This window comes from Triticum dicoccoides, chromosome 3B (assembly GCF_002162155.2).
Source record: "Triticum dicoccoides isolate Atlit2015 ecotype Zavitan chromosome 3B, WEW_v2.0, whole genome shotgun sequence".
Lineage (NCBI taxonomy): Eukaryota > Viridiplantae > Streptophyta > Magnoliopsida > Poales > Poaceae > Triticum > Triticum dicoccoides.
The window spans coordinates 547,138,504-547,156,905 of NC_041385.1; the positions used below are offsets into that span (position 1 = coordinate 547,138,504).

Consider the following 18,402-nt stretch of genomic DNA (forward strand, 5'->3'; position numbering starts at 1 on the left):
ACATGAGGCATCATTGGTTATTGTAGGTCGAGGATGCTACCGCATCCCATGCTGCAAAGCGAGCCAGAACAAAGGAAAAGACAAGTCCTCTGATGGGGGTGGCCAACCACTGCAGAAGTCGATGAGGTACCTATGTTTTGTACATTTTTCTTTTTAGTTGCACATTATGTTGGTACTAGTTGGCACCTCTGTTGTTTAGTGTTGCACATGAAAAGTATACACTTGGCAGTTGTGCGCCATATGTGTGCATAACTGTTTTAAGATAGATTTTGGAATCTCCTTACCTACCTTGTCAAAATTGAAAGTTGGCACCCATTTAGCACACAGCTGCACCCAAACATGTACACATTTTTGGACAGGTTTTTGTGTGTGTACATGTCAGTTGCACAACAAGGGATAATAGTTGCACAACAATCAACCTAGGGTTGCACAACAATCAACTATGTGATTTCTTTTTCAATTTCTTATGTATGATCAGTTGCAGACATATGTACACTAGTTGCACAATTTGTCTGTATTCATTTCCCTTTTTTTGTCTCAGGTGGGTGAAGTTGGAGTTGAAGGGAATGAAGGAAACGTTCCTCAGGGACATTCACAAGCTGGAAGGATTAGGGCCTCACCAGGGAGGTTTGTGAAGGTGAACAAGGATATGGCACCTGTTCAAAGGTCTTTCTTGTATGAGAAGATGTTAGGAGGTTTGGTAAACCTAGCGGACACACTTACTTCTGACTTGACAAAGTTCCTAGTCTAGTCGTACAACCAAGGTGAGGGAGTTCGGGATTAAGGGGTCCTCGGACGGCCGGACTATTAACATGGGCCGGACTGTTGGGCTATGAAGATACAGGACAGAAGACTTCTTCCCGTGTCCGGATGGGACTCTCCTTTGCGTGGATGGCAAGCTTGGTGATTCGGATATGTAGATTCCTTTCTCTGTAACCAACTTTGTATAACCATAGTCCCATCCGGTGTCTATATAAACCGGAGGGTTTAGTCCATAGGGCAGGATCATAATCATATAGGCTAGACTTTTATGGTTTTAGCCATTACGATCTCGTGGTAGATCAACTCTTGTAATACTCATATTCATCAAGATCAATCAAGCAGGAAGTAGGGTATTACCTCCATAGAGAGGGCCCGAACCTGGTTAAACATCGTGTCCCCTGTCTCCTGTTACCATCGACCTTAGAAGCACATTTCGGGACCCCCTACTCGAGATCCGCCAGTTTTGACACCGATATTGGTGTTTTCATTGAGAGTTCCGTTGTGTAGTCACCAAAAAGGTTTGATGGCTCCATTAATCATCAACAACAATGCAGTTTGGGGGGAGACTTTCCTCCCCGGACAGTTCTTCGTATTCGATAGCTTCGCACTACGGGCCAACTCGCTTGGCCATCTGGAGCAGATCGACAGCTACGCCCCTGGCCATCAGGTCAGAATTGGAAGCTTGAATTACGTGGCCGATATCCGCGGAAACTTGATTTTCGACGGATTCGAGCCCATGACGGCTGCTCCCTGTCACCATGATGAACATGACTTAAATATGTCATCAGACCGTGCTCACAAGATAGCACCTATAGCTGCTCTGGCCCTAGATCCAGAGCAGATCACGGCATCCGAGGACGGGATGCTCAATGATACGTCTCCGTCGTATCCTCTTTTCCAAACACTTTTTCCCTTGTTTTGGACTCTAACTTGCATGATTCGAATGGAACTAACCCGGACTGACGCTGTTTTCAGCAGAACTGCCATGGTGTTATTTTTGTGCAAAAATAAAAGTTCTCGGAATGACCTAAAAATCCACGGAGCAACTTTTCAGAATAAATAAAAAATACTGGCGAAAGAATCAGCATCAGGGGGCCCACACCCTGTCCATGAGGGTGGGGGGCGCCCCCTCCCCTAGGGAGCGCCCCTGCCTCATGGGCCCCCTGGACGTCCACCGACCTCAACTCCAACTCCATATATTTGCTTTCGTAGAGAAAAAAATCAGAGAGAAAGTTTCATTGTGTTTTACGATACGGAGCCGCCGCCAAGCCCTAATCTCTCTCGGGAGGGCTGATCTGGAGTCCGTTCGGGGCTCCGAAGAGGGGGATTCGTGGCCGTCGTCATCATCAACCATCCTCCATCACCAATTTCATGATGCTCACCCCCGTGCATGAGTAATTCCATCATAGGCTTACTGGACAGTGATGGGTTGGATGAGATTTACCATGTAATAAAGTTAGTTTTGTTAGGGTTTGATCCCTAGTATCCACTATGTTCTGAGATTGTTGTTTCTATGACTTTCCTATGCTTAATGCTTGTCACTAGGGCCCGAGTGCCATGATTTCAGATCTGAACCTATTATTTTTTCATGAATATATGTGAGTTCTTGATCCTATGTTGCAAGTCTATAGTCACCTATTATGTGTTATGATCCGACAACCCCGAAGTGACAATAATCGGGATACTTCTCAGTGATGACCATAGTTTGAGGAGTTCATGTATTCACTATGTGTTAATGCTTTGGTCCGGTACTCTATTAAAAGGAGGCCTTAATATCCCTTAGTTTCCATTAGGACCCCGCTGCCACGGGAGGATAGGGCAAAAGATGTCATGCAAGTTCTTTTCCATAAGCACATATGACTATATTCGGAAAACATGCCTACATTTCATTGATGAATTGGAGCTAGTTCTGTGTCACCCTATGTTATAACTATTGCATGAGGAATCACATCCGACATAATTATCCATCACTGATCCAATGCCTACGAGCTTTTCACATATCGTGCTTTGCTTATTTACTTTACTGTTGCTACTGTTACAATTACTACAAAACTGCTACTGTTACTTTTGCTACTGTTACCGTTACTTCCATACTACTTTGCTACTAAATACTTTGCTGCAGATACTAAGTTATCCAGGTGTGGTTGAATTGACAACTCAACTGCTAATACTTGAGAATATTCTTTGGCTCCCTTGTGTCGAATCAATAAATTTGGGTCGAATACTCTACCCTTCAAAACTGTTGCGATCCCCTATACTTGTGGGTTATCAAGACTATTTTCTGGCGCCGTTGCCGGGGAGCATAGCTCTATTCTTTGAGTCACTTGGGATTTATATATGCTGATCACTATGAGGAACTTGAAAGACGAAAGAACTAAGATTTTTCCCTCAACTACGAGGGGAGGTAAGGAACTGCCATCTAGCTCTGCACTAGATTCTCGTTCTGTTATGAGTGAACTTGCAGCACCTAAACCTGCTACTGCTATTAATTCTGATATGTCGCATGTTATTGATTATGCCACTTCTACTATGCATGATACTTATGATGAAACTACTTTTGTGCTTGATACTACTGTGCCATTAGGTGAATTTCTTGATGAACAACTTGCTAGGGTTAGAGAGAATGAAATTCTTGAAACTGATATTATTGAAGATAGTGATGATGAAGGTTCTCCCCCTAAATATGAATTGCCTGTTGTTCCAGAGGGTTATGTTATGGATGAAGAAACTACTAGAGATATTCTTGCTTGCAATGATAGATTTGATCTTAAGAAGTTATTAGCTAAACTGAAACATAAATCTCTAAATGCTAGAATGAAATATGACCCCGCTTTTGCTACTTCACCTATCTTTGTTTCCGATAAGGATTATGAATTCTCTGTCGATCCTGAGATAATTACTTTGGTTGAATCTAATCCTTTTTATGGCTATGAATCTGAAACCGTTGTGGCACATCTTACTAAGTTAAATGATATAGCCACCCTGTTCACCAATGATGAAAAATCTCGCTACTATTATATCCTTAAGATATTTCCGTTCTCATTAAAGGGTGTGCTACGTCTTGAGCTAGCATTGGTTTTCCCCGAAGAGGAGAGGGTGATGCAGCAAGTGTAGCGTAAGTATTTCCCTCAGTTTTGAGAACCAAGGTATCAATCCAGTAGGAGGCTCCTCAAAAGTCCCATGCACCTACACAAACAAACTGAGAACTCGCAACCAACACAATAAAGGGGTTGTCAATCCCTTCACGGCCACTTACGAAAGTGAGATCTGATAGAGATAGTAATATATTTTTGGTATTTTGTAATATAGATGCAAAAATTAAAGATGCAAATAAAAGTAGATTGAAAGAAAATATGATAAGAGATAGACCAGGGGGGCATAGGTTTCACTAGAGGCTTCTCTCAAGATAGCATAAGTATTACGGTGGGTGAACAAATTACTGTCAAGCAATTGATAGAAAAGCGCATAGTTATGAGATTATCTAGGCATGATCATGTATATAGGCATCACGTCCATAACAAGTAGACCGACTCCTGCCTGCATCTACTACTATTACTCCACACATCGACCGACTCCTGCCTGCATCTAGAGTATTAAGTTCATAAGAACAGAGTAACGCATTAAGCAAGATGACATGATGTAGAGGGATAAACTCATACAATATGATATAAACCCCATCTTGTTACCCTCGATGGCAACAATACAATACGTGTCTTGCAACCCTTTCTGTCACTGGGTAAGAACACCACAAGATTGAACCCAAAGCTAAGCACTTCTCCCATGGCAAGAAAGACCAATCTAGTAGGCCAGACCAAACTGATAATTCGAAGAGACTTGCAAAGATAACTCAATCATACATAAAAGAATTCAGAGAAGATTCAAATATTATTCATAGTTAAACTTGATCATAAACCACAATTCATCGGATCTCAACAAACACACTGCAAAAAGAGATTACATCGAATAGATCTCCACAAGAGAGGGGGAGAACATTGTATTGAGATCCAAAAAGAGAGAAGAAGCCATCTAGCTAATAACTATGGACCCGTAGGTCTGTGGTAAACTACTCACAACTCATCGGAGGGGCAAGGATGTTGATGTAGAAGCCCTCCATGGGCGATTCCCCCTCCGGCAGAGTGCCGGCGAAGGCTCCAAGATGGGATCCCGCGGATACAAAAGGTTACGGCGGTGGAAAGTGGTGCCCCTGGATGTTTTCGGGGTCTGTAGGTATATATAGGAGGAAGAAGTACGTCGGTGGCCGCCCGAGGGGCCCACGAGACAGGGGGCGCGCCCTATAGGGGTGGCGTGGCCCCCTATCTCGTGGGGTCCTCGGGAGCTTCTTGACTTGCACTCCAAGCTCTCTAGATCATGTTCGTTCCAAAAATCACGCTCCCGAAGGTTTCATTCCGTTTGGACTCAGTTTGATATTCCTTTTCTTCGAAATACTGAAATAGGCAAAAAAACAGCAATACGTGCTGGGCCTCCGGTTAGTAGGTTAGTCCCAAAAATGATATAAATGTGTAAAATAAAGCCTATAGACATCCAAAAGGGGTAATATAATAGCATGGAACAATCAAAAATTATAGATACGTTGGAGACGTATCAGGGTGATGCTAAAACTTGGTTTACCTGATTGTGTGCGTAGTCCCAAGGATATGATTTATTACTTCTCTGCTAAATATTTCCCTACTCATAAGAAATAAGCTGCTTTGAGGGAGATATATAATTTTGTGCAAATTGAAGAAGAGAGTCTCCCACAAGCTTGGGGGAGGCTTCTCCGATTACTTAATGCTTTGCCTGATCATCCCCTTAAGAAAAATGAAATACTTGATATCTTTTATAATGGACTAACCGATGCTTCCAAGGACCACTTGGATAGTTGTGCTGGTTGTGTTTTCAGGGAAAGAATAATCGATCAAGCTGAATTGCTATTGAATAATATGTTGACTAATGAAATCAATTGGACACTTCCTGAACCAACTCCTGAGCCAACTCCTAAACCAACTCCAAAGAAGAGGGGAGTTCTATTTCTCAGTCCTGAAGACATGCAAGAGGCAAAGAAATCAATGAAAGAAAAAGGTATTAAAGCTAAAGATGTTAAGAATTTACCTCCTATTGAAGAAATACATGGTCTTAATTTACCACCTATTGAAGAAACACATGGTCTTGATAACCCGACACAGGTAGTAAAGGTAAATTCTCTCTATAGATATGATAAAGTTGAAATCCCGTGTACTAAGTTTCCTAGCCAATGTTTGGATGAATTTGATGACTTTATGGCTAGACAAGAAAACTTTAATGCTTATGTTGGTAGAGAAATAAAGAGTAATTATTACATGATTGGACGCTTGAGTGATTATATGGCTAGAGTTAAAGGTGAACTTAAACTCATTAGTAAGTATGCTTCTACGGTTACCACTCAAGCAGAACAAGTACTTAAGGCTCAAAGTGATTTGCTCGATGAATTATATAATAAACATGATTTTGCTATTAGAGTGGCTACTAGAACTGGTAAAATGACTCAGGAACCTTTGTATCCTGAAGGCCACCCTAAGAGAATTGAGCAAGATTCTCAGAGAAATAATTTAGATGCACATAGTCCTTCTAAAAAGAAGAAAAATAAAAATGATAGGACTTTGCATGCTTCTAATGAACCTGTTGTAGACACACCTGAGAATCCTAATGATATTTCTATTTCTGATGTTGAAACACAATCAGGTGATGAACATGAACCTAGTGATAATGTTAATGATAATGTTCATGTTGATGCTCAACCTAGCAATAATAGTGACGTAGAGATTGAACCTGTTGTTGATCTTGATAACCCACAATCAAAGAATCAACGTTATGATAAGAGAGACTTTGTTGCTAGGAAGCACGGTAAAGAAAGAGAACCATGGGTTCAGAAACCCATGCCTTTTCCTCCTAAGCCATCCAAGAAAAAGGATGATGAAGATTTTGAGCGCTTAGCTGAAATGATTAGACCTATCTTCTTACGTATGCGCTGAATTGATATGCTTAAAGTAAATTCGTACGCTAAGTATATGAAGGATATTATTACAAATAAAAGAAAGATATCGGAAGCTGAAATTTTCACCATGCTTGCTAATTATACTTTTAAGGGTGGAATACCCAAGAAATTAGGAGATCCAGGAATACCAACTATACCATGCTCCATTAAAAGAAACTATGTTAAAACTGCTTTATGTGATCTTGGAGCCGGTGTTAGTGTTATGCCTCTCTCTTTATATCGTAGAATTGAATTGAATAAGTTGACACCTACTGAAATATCATTGCAAATGGCCGATAAATCAACTGTTATACATGTCAGTATTTTTGAGGATGTGCCTGTTGTGGTTGCAAACGTCACTATCTTAATGGACTTTGTTATTCTTTATATTCCCGAGGACGATAGTATGTCAATTATCCTTGGTAGACCCTTTTTGAATACTGCAGGGGCTGCTATTGATTGCAACAAAGGCAATGTCACTTTTCATGTTAATGGTAATGAGCATACGGCACATTTTCCGAGGAAACAACCTCAAGTTCATAGCATCAATTCTATTGGAAAAAGTCCAACTATTATTATTGGAGGTTCTGAATTTCCCTTCCTACTATCAAGAAGAAATATGATATTCTTATTATTGGGGGTGTTCATATCCCCATTGAGGTAACATAGTGTTATTCGAAATTTCTCCGGTTCCATTATTCGGAATGAGTTTGTTAACAATACTTGATCAGCCTTGTTAGTGGATTCCTTTTGATGAGCATGAGATGGATGAAATTAGAAAGCACAACCTTCTGTATCCTCTTTTTACTTTCTGATATTTAGAATAAATAAAGCAAAAATAGTATTTTCTGTCTGTTTTCTGAATTATCCATGCAATAAAAAATATCCCAAAAATAAAAGTTCTCCAAATGCCTTGCCAATTTAGTATGTTTTTTTCTGGAATATTTGAGAATATTTGGCACTGAGAACATAGCAGGGGGAGCTGGCACCTGGCCACAAGGGTCCAGGGCGCGCCCCATGCCTCGTGGGTCCACGATGGCCCCCCTCCACTTATTCCTGCACCCACACACTTCATCTTCCTCCCAAAAAAATCACCATCCAGCTCAAGCACAAGTTCTAGCTCATTTTGCTGCGATTTTCGATCTCCTTGCTCAAAGCTCCATTCACAAAACTGCTTTGGGGGATTGTTCCTTGGTATGTGACTCCTCCAATGGTCCAATTAGTTTTTGTTCTAGTGCTTTATTCATTGTAAATCTTTGCTGCCTAGGTAACCCTGTTCTTGAGCTTGCATGTCAAATTTATGAGGTCCCAAGTAATTCTAATGCATGATATAGGCTCTAGGCACTTGTGGGAGTAGTTACTATCAATATCATTGAGTTTGATTCACTTTTATTTTGAGTTACTAAAAATTTCAGAAATTTTCAGAAAAAGATGAAGAGATTGTTCTTGAGGGGCTCTTCTAGCCAAGGCTCTAAGGATAAACAAGCTAAGGAGAAAGAAAAGGCCAAGTATAATCTCCCTCGTGTTGCGGAAGTACGGCCGTGTGAATGGCCTTGTGATGATTTCTTGAGAGCAGCCGGGATTTATGATGATTTTTTTATTCTTTGGCTGATAATGCGAGCCTCACCGACTTCCTCCACGACCGGATCGAATAGTATCTCTTACTTACCAATACTTTTGTGCAAAACTTCTACTATTATCCTAAGAAATCACCTCCTCCAGTAGCTTTTCATTTATATGATGTGGCTAGCGAGATGTATTACGTGATTTTTGCGTGGTTTGCCAAATACCCTTCGAGGGCAGCTTAGAGGAACCACATCGTAAAGATGTGGATGGTTTTATTGATACTATTACTGTAGGGTAATCGAGGAAGGTTTCCAATGCAAGAATTACTAGCATACATTTTCCTGTTTTACGCTACTTTGCAATATTTGCTAGTCGATGCTTAATTGGTCGCGGAAACTATGGAAACCTTAGTGTTCCTGATATTATTATTTTGTTCCATGCTTTATTCCGTGATAACTCTGTTAGTATGGGTGCTATTATTGCTAAACGATTAAGCCTGAACCGTACAAAGGGCCCCATCTTTGGAGGTATCTATGCTTCACGCCTTGCTAAACACTTCGAGATACCTATTAGGCATTATGAGAAAGAGGAAAAATAGCTGCCCCTACCTTTCTAGATTATAAGAGCAGATAGCACATGAGTTTATTGTTAACAATGATGATAAGATGCTTGTGTATAATTTGAGATTTCATAAGAAACACAATGAGATTATTATGTTGCCTGTGCCCTCTTTGTTTGATTTAACTGCAGGCCCTTATCTCGTCTTGCCGGAGGGGGTCTACACGCTCCGTGGCCACACATCAGCTCCAGAGCCTGAGACGGAACCACCACTTGACCCTTATCGACCATCATCTTATCAGTGGGGTCCGAAGGAGATTGCTAGCCAGTGGCAGTACGATGACACTCCTTAGTACAGCAGGGAGAGTAGCCGCGATCCATGGGCATAGACCAACTTAGGCCAAAAGCCTAGGCTTGGGGGAGTACGTATCTCTCACCGACATTACATTCATGTTCACACACTCGTTCTAGTTGTCGGTGCTCATACTTATTCATTGTACTATCCATGCTAGTTTATTTTCTTTTTCTAGCTTTCTTCTTGTGTGTTTGATAAACTTTAAGAAAAACAAAAAAATAGTTAGTTTAATTTTCATGCCTGTAGTAGTAGTAATATTAAAAGAAAACCCAAAAAGATTTCTCATTCTTCTTTTACTTGTTGGGAGCTTTCCCGTGTAAATAGTTTTATTTCTTTTCTTTCCTTTGGGGGTCGAGAGGAGAAGACCATAATGAAAATGTTTGAGTGGCTCTCATATGCATGATTGTTGATTTAACTAAGAGCCCATATTACCTTGTCTTCTCCCTTGAATTGAATGCTTGCAGATTCCAGCTTAGTCCAATGCATGTGCACTATTATTATTACTAGAAGAACGCCCGTGCGTTGCAACGGGGCCACATTAACTTTAAGAGTTCAATATTACGGCATTGGCGACTTTTTTACCATCAAATCCTCACACACACTCTATCTCCCCTCCCTCTTCCTCACTCTCTCTCCCTCTCTCTCTAACACACACACACATAGCCTATTCTCCCCGCCAATAAGACTTACTCAATTGGCAATAATGTGTGGACTTGTGGTGAGCTTGACTGAACTAATGGATAGTGTGATATATTCCCCAATCATTTAACGAAGAAATTTCAGAAATGGGAAGATTATGTAACACCTCAAGTCGTTAGCTACAGTGACCTCCCCCTAATGATGCCATGTCATCAGGCTTGCTAAGCCAAACTGCCACTTGATAAAAATCAAAGCCCAATTCAGATTTAAAATAAAGTCAAATAAATTATTTCATCAAATAGTAAAACTAAAATGTTCATCATATTCTATAAATTCCACTGATCTTTGACTTGTTGAGCCCAACATTATTTGACCCAAAAATTAAATCTTGTCAAATTAATAAGAGGTCCAACAGTAGTTAAAATAACCAATTCAATATAAACCTAATTTTATGTATTTCCTTTTGGCCCCAAACTTTTTGTGCCACCTAAAAATATTGTGCTCGAATTATGTGCATAGTTTCACAATTAACAAAATCCATTTAGTTGATATAAGAATAAATAGAAAACAATGTTAAAAAGGAGAAACGGATTAGAATACATTAAAAACCAAAAGGATGATGAAAAAGGGGATTCCCCCTACCCCCCGGGCCTTGCCACCGAACTGGCCCGATGGTCCAGTCCTCGCACGATTGTCTTCTCCTGTCCCCCGAGCCCGTCGCTACAGAGCCGGGCTCCCGCCCGACCACCTCGCCGGCATCGAAGGGGAATGGATAAGGGTGACGCCTTGCCTCCCCTGCCCCCATGGCCACACTCCTCCTCGACACCCCCTCCCAGATCCACTTCTCCTCCTCGCTCGCTCAATCCCGGTGATCTGGACGAAGTCAGATGCCACTGCCACCATGACCGACCCCTTCCACACAGTCACTCCCCTCCCTACTAGCTAGGAGCTTGTCGAGGAGCTCTGAATGCCTCTGCTACTTCGTCTGCGCCAATGAGATCAAGTCCAGCACCCCCAGATCAACATCGTTGCCGTCTTCCTCAACCTTCAACCATCGCCACATTGCCATTCGATCCGCGCCGCCCCAAGCTCCCATGTCTTCCCCTAGGGTGCCATTGACACCGCCGTGATCTCCTCTTGCCTTTCCCCATTTTCCCCGCTCGTTTGCTCTCATTAGGTATTTTGCCGTGGCCGAGAACCGCCATCCGCATTGGCCATTGCAGGGTAGCCACTGAGCTCCTCGGATTGACCCTGTGGCACATGCCCGCTCCTATGCACGCCCATGCCCGAGCCTTCAACTCTTCTTCCGCGCCCGCGGGGCCACTCCCTCTCTGGCTCTCCATGCCCACGCACATGCCACACCACGTCCGTCGCGCCCACCGTTGCCATCACGCTCGCCACAACCACCGCACCACTGTGCCCTGCATGACGCACACCCTGGCCGCGCGTCACACTCTCGCTGGCTGCGCTTGCCCCGTCTGTTGCCGCCTATCCCTTCACTCGCCCCGCTGTCGCGCCCCTGCCTCGCGCCGCCTCCTGTCGTGGCCATCTTCTGCCGGCCTCCCCCTCAGCCACGCCGGCTGCATCTCTGCCCTCCACCGTCGGCCGCTCGCCTCGCCTGTTGTGTGCTTCTTCCTGCTGCTATGCGCTGCTCTACCACTGGTATGCTGTTGCGCCATGCCCTCGACACCGACATGGACAAACGTGGCGGAGGGATTGTCAATGGAGTACGAGGAGGAGGTGGCGTAGAAGGTGTGGAGAGGCAAGAGGTCTAGTGTGGCATCAGCTGGCTATGGTTGAGGTGATTATGCGAGAAGGAGCCGGAGCAGAAGGAGAGGTCACAATTGGAAAGAATCGCAAAAAAATCATAACCCGGAGATCTCATTCCAAAAAATGCTAATATCGATGGAGGGCCGATTTCCTTCAATAGGTGGAAAACATAGGAAATATTGGATGTTATCAAGGAAAGGTAAAAATTTAGGAAAGTTAGGATTTTGAACTGATTTTTATGCAAATGGGGTTTTATTGTTTGGTAACATGATATTAGTGTCTGCCCATTTGTGACATGTCTGATTAGGAAAGTTTGCAAATGTTAAGAAACTATTTATTGGGAGGAAAGTTTGTGACGTGTCTGTTATTTGTTTCCTAAAACAAATTTCACTAATGAGAGAAATCAATTGGTTTACATAAGTTAGGAAAGTTAGATTCAAATCTATTATTTGTTTCTTAAAAAATTGGTATTTGTTTCCTAAGACAAATTGAACCAATAAAAGGAATCGATTGATATGAATAATTTAAGGAAGTTAGATCCGTGATTTGTTATACGTTAGGAAAGTCCTGGTTGTAATAAAGAGTGGGGAGAAAAATAAACCGATGGACCAGGATGGGAGGGGTGGTGGGAGGAGAGACGAAAAAAAACCAGCGAAAATAAACCGTGGAGACTATTCACCAACTGCTCCATTAGGAGTATAGATCCACACCATTCGGTCGTGCAAGTGAAAGGCAATAATGACGATATATGATGGACTGATTGAGATGAGAGAAGCTGGTATGAACTCGACCTCTCTTGTTTTTGTAAATATGATTAGTTCATCATTCCTGATTCAGCCTATTATGAATAAACATGTTTGCAATGACAATTAGAGATTATATTTGCTTATGCCATGCTTAATTAGCTATGAGTTTATAATGGTTTACCTTGTGTGCCAACATGCTATTAAAATGGTTGTGATGTGGCATTATAGGGTGGTATCCTCCTTTGAATGATTCGAGTGGCTTGACTTGGCACATGTTCACGCATGTAGTTGAAAAACAAATCAACATAGCCTTCACGATATTTATGTTCATGGTGGATTATATCCTACTCATGCTTGCACTCGGTGTTGATTAATTTTAATGCATGTTCATGACTGTTGTCGCTCTCTAAGTTGGTCGCTTCCCAGACTCTTGCTAGCCTTCACCTGTACTAAGCGGGAATACTGCTTGTGCATCCAAACTCCATAATCCCCAAAGTTATTCCATATGAGTCCACCATACCTTCCTATATGCGGTATCTACCCGCCGTTCCAAGTAAATTTGTATGTGCCAAACTCCAAACCTTCAAATGAAATTCTATTTTGTATGCTCGAGCAGCTCATGTATCAACTAGGGATGTCTGTATCTTCCATGTTAGGCAGGTTATTCTCAAGAGGAGTGGACTCCGCTCCTCATTCACGAGAAAATGGCTGGTCACTCGGATGCCCAGTCCCGTGCTCAAATCAAATCAAAATAATTAAACAAAACTCCCCCAGGATTGTTTCTAGTGTGAGGCACCCGTTGTTTCGGGTAAGCCATGGATTGATGTTTGTTGGTGGTGGGGGAGTATAAACTTTACCATCCTGTTTGGGAACCGCCTATAATGTGTGTAACATGGAAGATATCAAGATCTCATAGTTGTTATGTTGACAGTGAAAGTATACCACTCAAAATGTTATTCTTCTCTATTTAAAAATCGAGCTCTGGCACCTCTACAAATCCCTGCTTCCCTCTACGAAGGGACTATTGCTACGTCTTGAGCTTGTGTTGGTTTTCCTTGAAGAGGAAAGGGTGATGCAACAATAGTAGCGTAAGTATTTCCCTCAGTTTTTGAGAACCAAGGTATTAATCCAGTAGGAGGCTCCTCAAAAGTCCCATGCACCTACACAAACAAACAAGGACTCGCAACCAACGCAATAAAGGGGTTGTCAATCCCTTCACGGCCACTTGCGAAAGTGAGATCTGATAGAGATAATATGATAAGATAAATATATTTTTGGTATTTTATAATATAGATTGGAAAAGTAAAGATGCAAATAAAAGTAGATTGAAAGCTTATATGATAAAAGATAGACCCGGGGGCCATAGGTTTCACTAGTGGCTTCTCTCAAGATAGCATAAGTATTATGGTGGGTGAACAAATTACTGTCGAGCAATTGATAGAAAAGCGAATAATTATGAGATTATCTAGGCATGATCATCTATATAGGCATCACGTCCATGACAAGTAGACCGACTCCTGCCTGCATTTACTACTATTGCTCCACACATCGACCGCTATCTAGCATGCATCTAGAGTATTAAGTTCATAAAGAACAGAGTAACGCATTAAGAAAGATGACATGATGTAGAGGGATAAACTCATGCAATATGATACAAACCCCATCTTTTTATCCTCGATGGCAACAATACAATACGTGCCTTGCTGCCCCTGCTGTCACTGGGAAAGGACACCGCAAGATTGAACCCAAAGCTAAGCACTTCTCGCATTGCAAGAAAGATCAATCTAATAGGCCAAACCAAACTGATAATTCAAAGAGACTTGCAAAGATAACTTAATCACACATAAAAGAATTCAGAGGAGATTCAAATATTTCTCACAGATAAACTTGATCATAAACCCATAATTCATCGGATCTCGACAAACACACCGCCAAAAGAGTTACATCGAATAGATCTCCAAGAAGATCAAAGAGAACATTGTATTGAGATTAAAAGAGAGAGAAGAAGCCATCTAGCTAATAACTATGGACCCGGAGGTCTGTGGTAAACTACTCACAACTCATCGGAGAGGCTATGGTGTTGATGTAGAAGCCCTCCATGGTTGATTCCGCCTCCGGCAAAGCGCCGGCGAAGGCTCCAAGATGGGATCTCGCGGATACAGAAGGTTACGATGGTGGAAATAGTTTTTCGTGGTCGCCTCTGACGTTCTCGGGTACGTGGGTATATAAAGGAGGATGCAGTAGGTTTGTGGATGCCCAAGGGGCCCACGAGATAGGGGGTGTGCCCAGTAGGTGGGGGGCACGCCCTCCACCCTCGTGGCCTCCTTGATTGCTTCTTGACTTGCACTCCAAGTCCTCTAGATCACTTTTGTTCCAAAAATCACGCTCCCTAAGGTTTCATTCCGGTTGGACTCCGTTTGGTATTCCTTTTCTTCGAAACACTACAATAGGCAAAAAAGCAACAATACGGGCTGGGCCTCCGGTTAGTAGGTTAGTCCCAAAAATGGTATAAAAGTGTAAAGTAAAGCCCATAAACATCTAAAATGGGTAATATAATAGCATGGAACAATAAAAAATTATAGATACGTTGGAGACGTATCAAGCATCCCCGCTTAATTCCTGCTCGTCCTTGAGTAGGTAAATGATAAAAACAGAATTTTTGATGTGGAATGCTACCTAGCATAATTCTCAATGTAATTTTCTTTATTGTGGCATGAATGTTCAGATCCAAATGATTCAAAATAAAAGTTCATATTGACATAAGAAATAGTAATACTTCAAGCATACTAATCAAAGCAATCATGTCTTCTCAAAATAACATGGCTAAAGAAAGTTCATCCCTACAAAATCATATAATTAGGCTATGCTTCATTTTTGTTACACAAAAATGCTCCCATCTTGTACACCCCCAATGACAAGCCAAGCAATTGTTTCATAATTAAATAATCTCAAACTTTTTCAACTTTCACGCAATACATGAGCGTGAGCCATGGATATAGCACTATGGGTGGAATAGAATATGATGATGGGGATTGTGTGGAGAAGACAAAAAGGAGAAAGACTCACATTGATGAGGATAATCAACGGGGTATGGATATGCCCATCAATTGATGTCAACATGAGGAGTAGGGTGTGGCACCCCGGCTCAGAGCGACCGGTTTACCTTGCATTGCCAGCCCAGAGACCTTGTCTTCTGGCAACACACAACAACTTGGTACAGAAAAACAACCGCTTTATTCATGCTAGCGGAGCGTAATTTATATTATAACAGTTAGCGAGGCCAAGCGGCACACACGGTGCGGCTGAACAATATGTACATTATTTAGTGAACATAAAGGGGCCTCGATCATGACAACTACTCGGCAGCGGAACAACGTCGTAGCGGGACTCCATAGCACAGGGACACCGATGTGGACACGGTCTAGACTCGGACAACACTCCTTCCCAACGAGACTTTCCTGAAATCTGGCATGACACAACAGGTCAGTACATTGAATGTACTTGCAAGCTCACAACAAGCATGAACATAATGACAAACAATATCATGATATTTAACCATTTAATTGACAATGCAACCATATATCCAACATGTTGTGACTATGCTCAACTGGTACTCGTTCCACGGACTTGCTTACCGGACGTGATCATCTCCAGACCACAAACATAATAATCTCTAAAACACATTTGTGATCCTTACGGCGATCACAACCCGACCACCTCATGGCCCATGATCCTTACGACGATCACCACCCGACCAACTCATGGGTCCAGCTCAACACGATGGCCTCACTGCCATCCTCAATACAAACTTAGTGTGCAAATTTTATTAAGTGCTGACCCATGGTGTACCCTACTTTCGAGCGTGTCCGTAACCGTGGACTCGGCTATCGATAGATTAAAACACTTTGCAGAGGTTAGTACACTGTACCCACACTACGGAACCCTTGGCCTCGCACTCCCATTCGGGTGGACCAACGGCATTCCGACGAAACCATTTCATTGTCATGACACTCACCCGACCATTCCGACTCAGTCCCCATCGAGCTAGTCCTGGGTGGCCCCGTGTCTACCTCCAGACACCTCGACCACCTCGTGGCCACGATCCACTTTGGGACCCGGTACCAAAACTTAACTTAACAGCAGGCTCACAAGGTTATGCTTGCCTACCGGGCCAGGGTACAACACGCCCATAACCTTCCCTAAATGGAGGCACCGACCAGAGGCACGACATTGAAACGCATTAAGACCGTCCCATACCGGCAAATGTGGTTGCACTGGGAAAGACTCATTTTAGCGGCACCATGACCCGGTCAACAACATATTCAAGTTGAGTTATTAACCAGATTCAACTTAATGTGAAAATTACCGGTGTCATAATGCCATACTATGCATCACTTAACACATGCACCACATAACCATGCAAATAACTGAATCAACCACGCCCCCACGGAGCCATCATCAACTCATGCTACTACTCTGGTTAAGATCACACCTTACTTAAACCAGAATCATTTCTAGCAATCTCATCATTTTTCATCATGCAAAGATAATAATTAAACTAATTATTAAACTCCATGACCACACCCTTTATTCATTACTTGTAACTAAGTTCTTCTTATCTTACTAACAAGATTCACTTCAAACTTTCTGTAATTTAAGCATTTTAACATAACAAACATCTAACAGAATATACTCATTATGTAACTAATTAAATGCATAAATATTCATAAGTTCAAGTAGGAAAATCACAAATATTGAAGTGGCACTATGAAAATGTTGTTGTGGCTTGCCTTAGTGTTAATGAGGTTCACAAAGCTCCTGGTGATCTTCAAGACAAGCTGGCTATTCTGAAAATAATCAAAACCACAAAAAGAAAACATCAAGAAACCTTCTGAAAATTACCAGAAAGTCTAGACAGCAAGAAAAAATCCCATCTTTTGGGTGCTGTTAGATTTTTGGACACAGAACTCAATGCAAAAAGAATCAATGCATTTGGACTTATAAATAAAAAGTTATGGCCATTTGAAGTTTCCTGGATTTTCAATGAATTTGAAATAAATAAATAGGGGGGTGACGTCGAAAGCATAAACACCCGGGGCGCCACCACTCATACCGCTTCGCACGCGTAATGAGTGGGTGACTAGCGGGCCCCGCTAGTCAGGCCAGACGGAGGGGAGAGGGAAACAGAGGGAGGCGGCGCTTCGCCGGAGCACACGCCGGTGATGAGGCTTCTTGGAGTCAAACGAGAGGGAGGGATCGACGGAGGAGATGTTTGCGCACCTGTGTAACGCCCCGGATTCGTTGCGCCAGGTGTCTGCCAGTTATTCGTCGTTGTTGCCAAGTCATTTGCTTGCGTGTTGCATTTTATCATGTCATCATGTGCATTTCATTTTGCATACGTGTTCGTCTCATGCATCCGAGCATTTTCCCCGTTGTCCGTTTTGCAATCCGGCGCTCCTATGCCCTCCGGCGTTCCCCTTCTTGCCTCTCTTCGTGTGCGGGTATTAAACTTTCTCGGAATGGACCGAGTCTTGCCAAGTGGCCTTGGTATACCGCCGGTAGACCGCCTGTCAAGTTTCGTGCCATTTGGAGGTCGTTTGGTACTCCAACGGTTAACCGGGTAACCGTAAAGCCCCCCTTTTCTCTTTGCAGCCCAACACCCTTCCAAAGTGGCCCAAAACCCATCTAACTCCCCTCCATGCTCTCGGTCATTCGATCACGATCGCGTGGCCGAAAACCGCTCCTCATTTGGACTCTCCTAGCTCCCTCTACCTATAAATATGTGGCCTCCCCCGAAAAATCGCAGACGAAACCCTAGCCCCTCTCGTCGCGCCGCCGGACACGTCCGCCCGGCGCCGGACACGTCTGCCGCCGCCCCCTCAGCCAATACCCCGCCGCCACATCATCACCTCGCCGGCTCTCTCTCTCCTCCGCGCCGCCAGGCCCGCGGGATCCGGATCGGGCCCGCGCGAGCCCGTCTGCGCCGCCTCCCGGCA

At 42.9% G+C, this 18,402-nt stretch overlaps 1 pseudogene; it reads left to right on the forward strand.

Annotated features, from left to right (window-relative positions):
• LOC119279637 overlaps positions 1 to 18,402 on the forward strand; it is a 109,379-nt pseudogene that overhangs the window by 22,231 nt on the left and 68,746 nt on the right.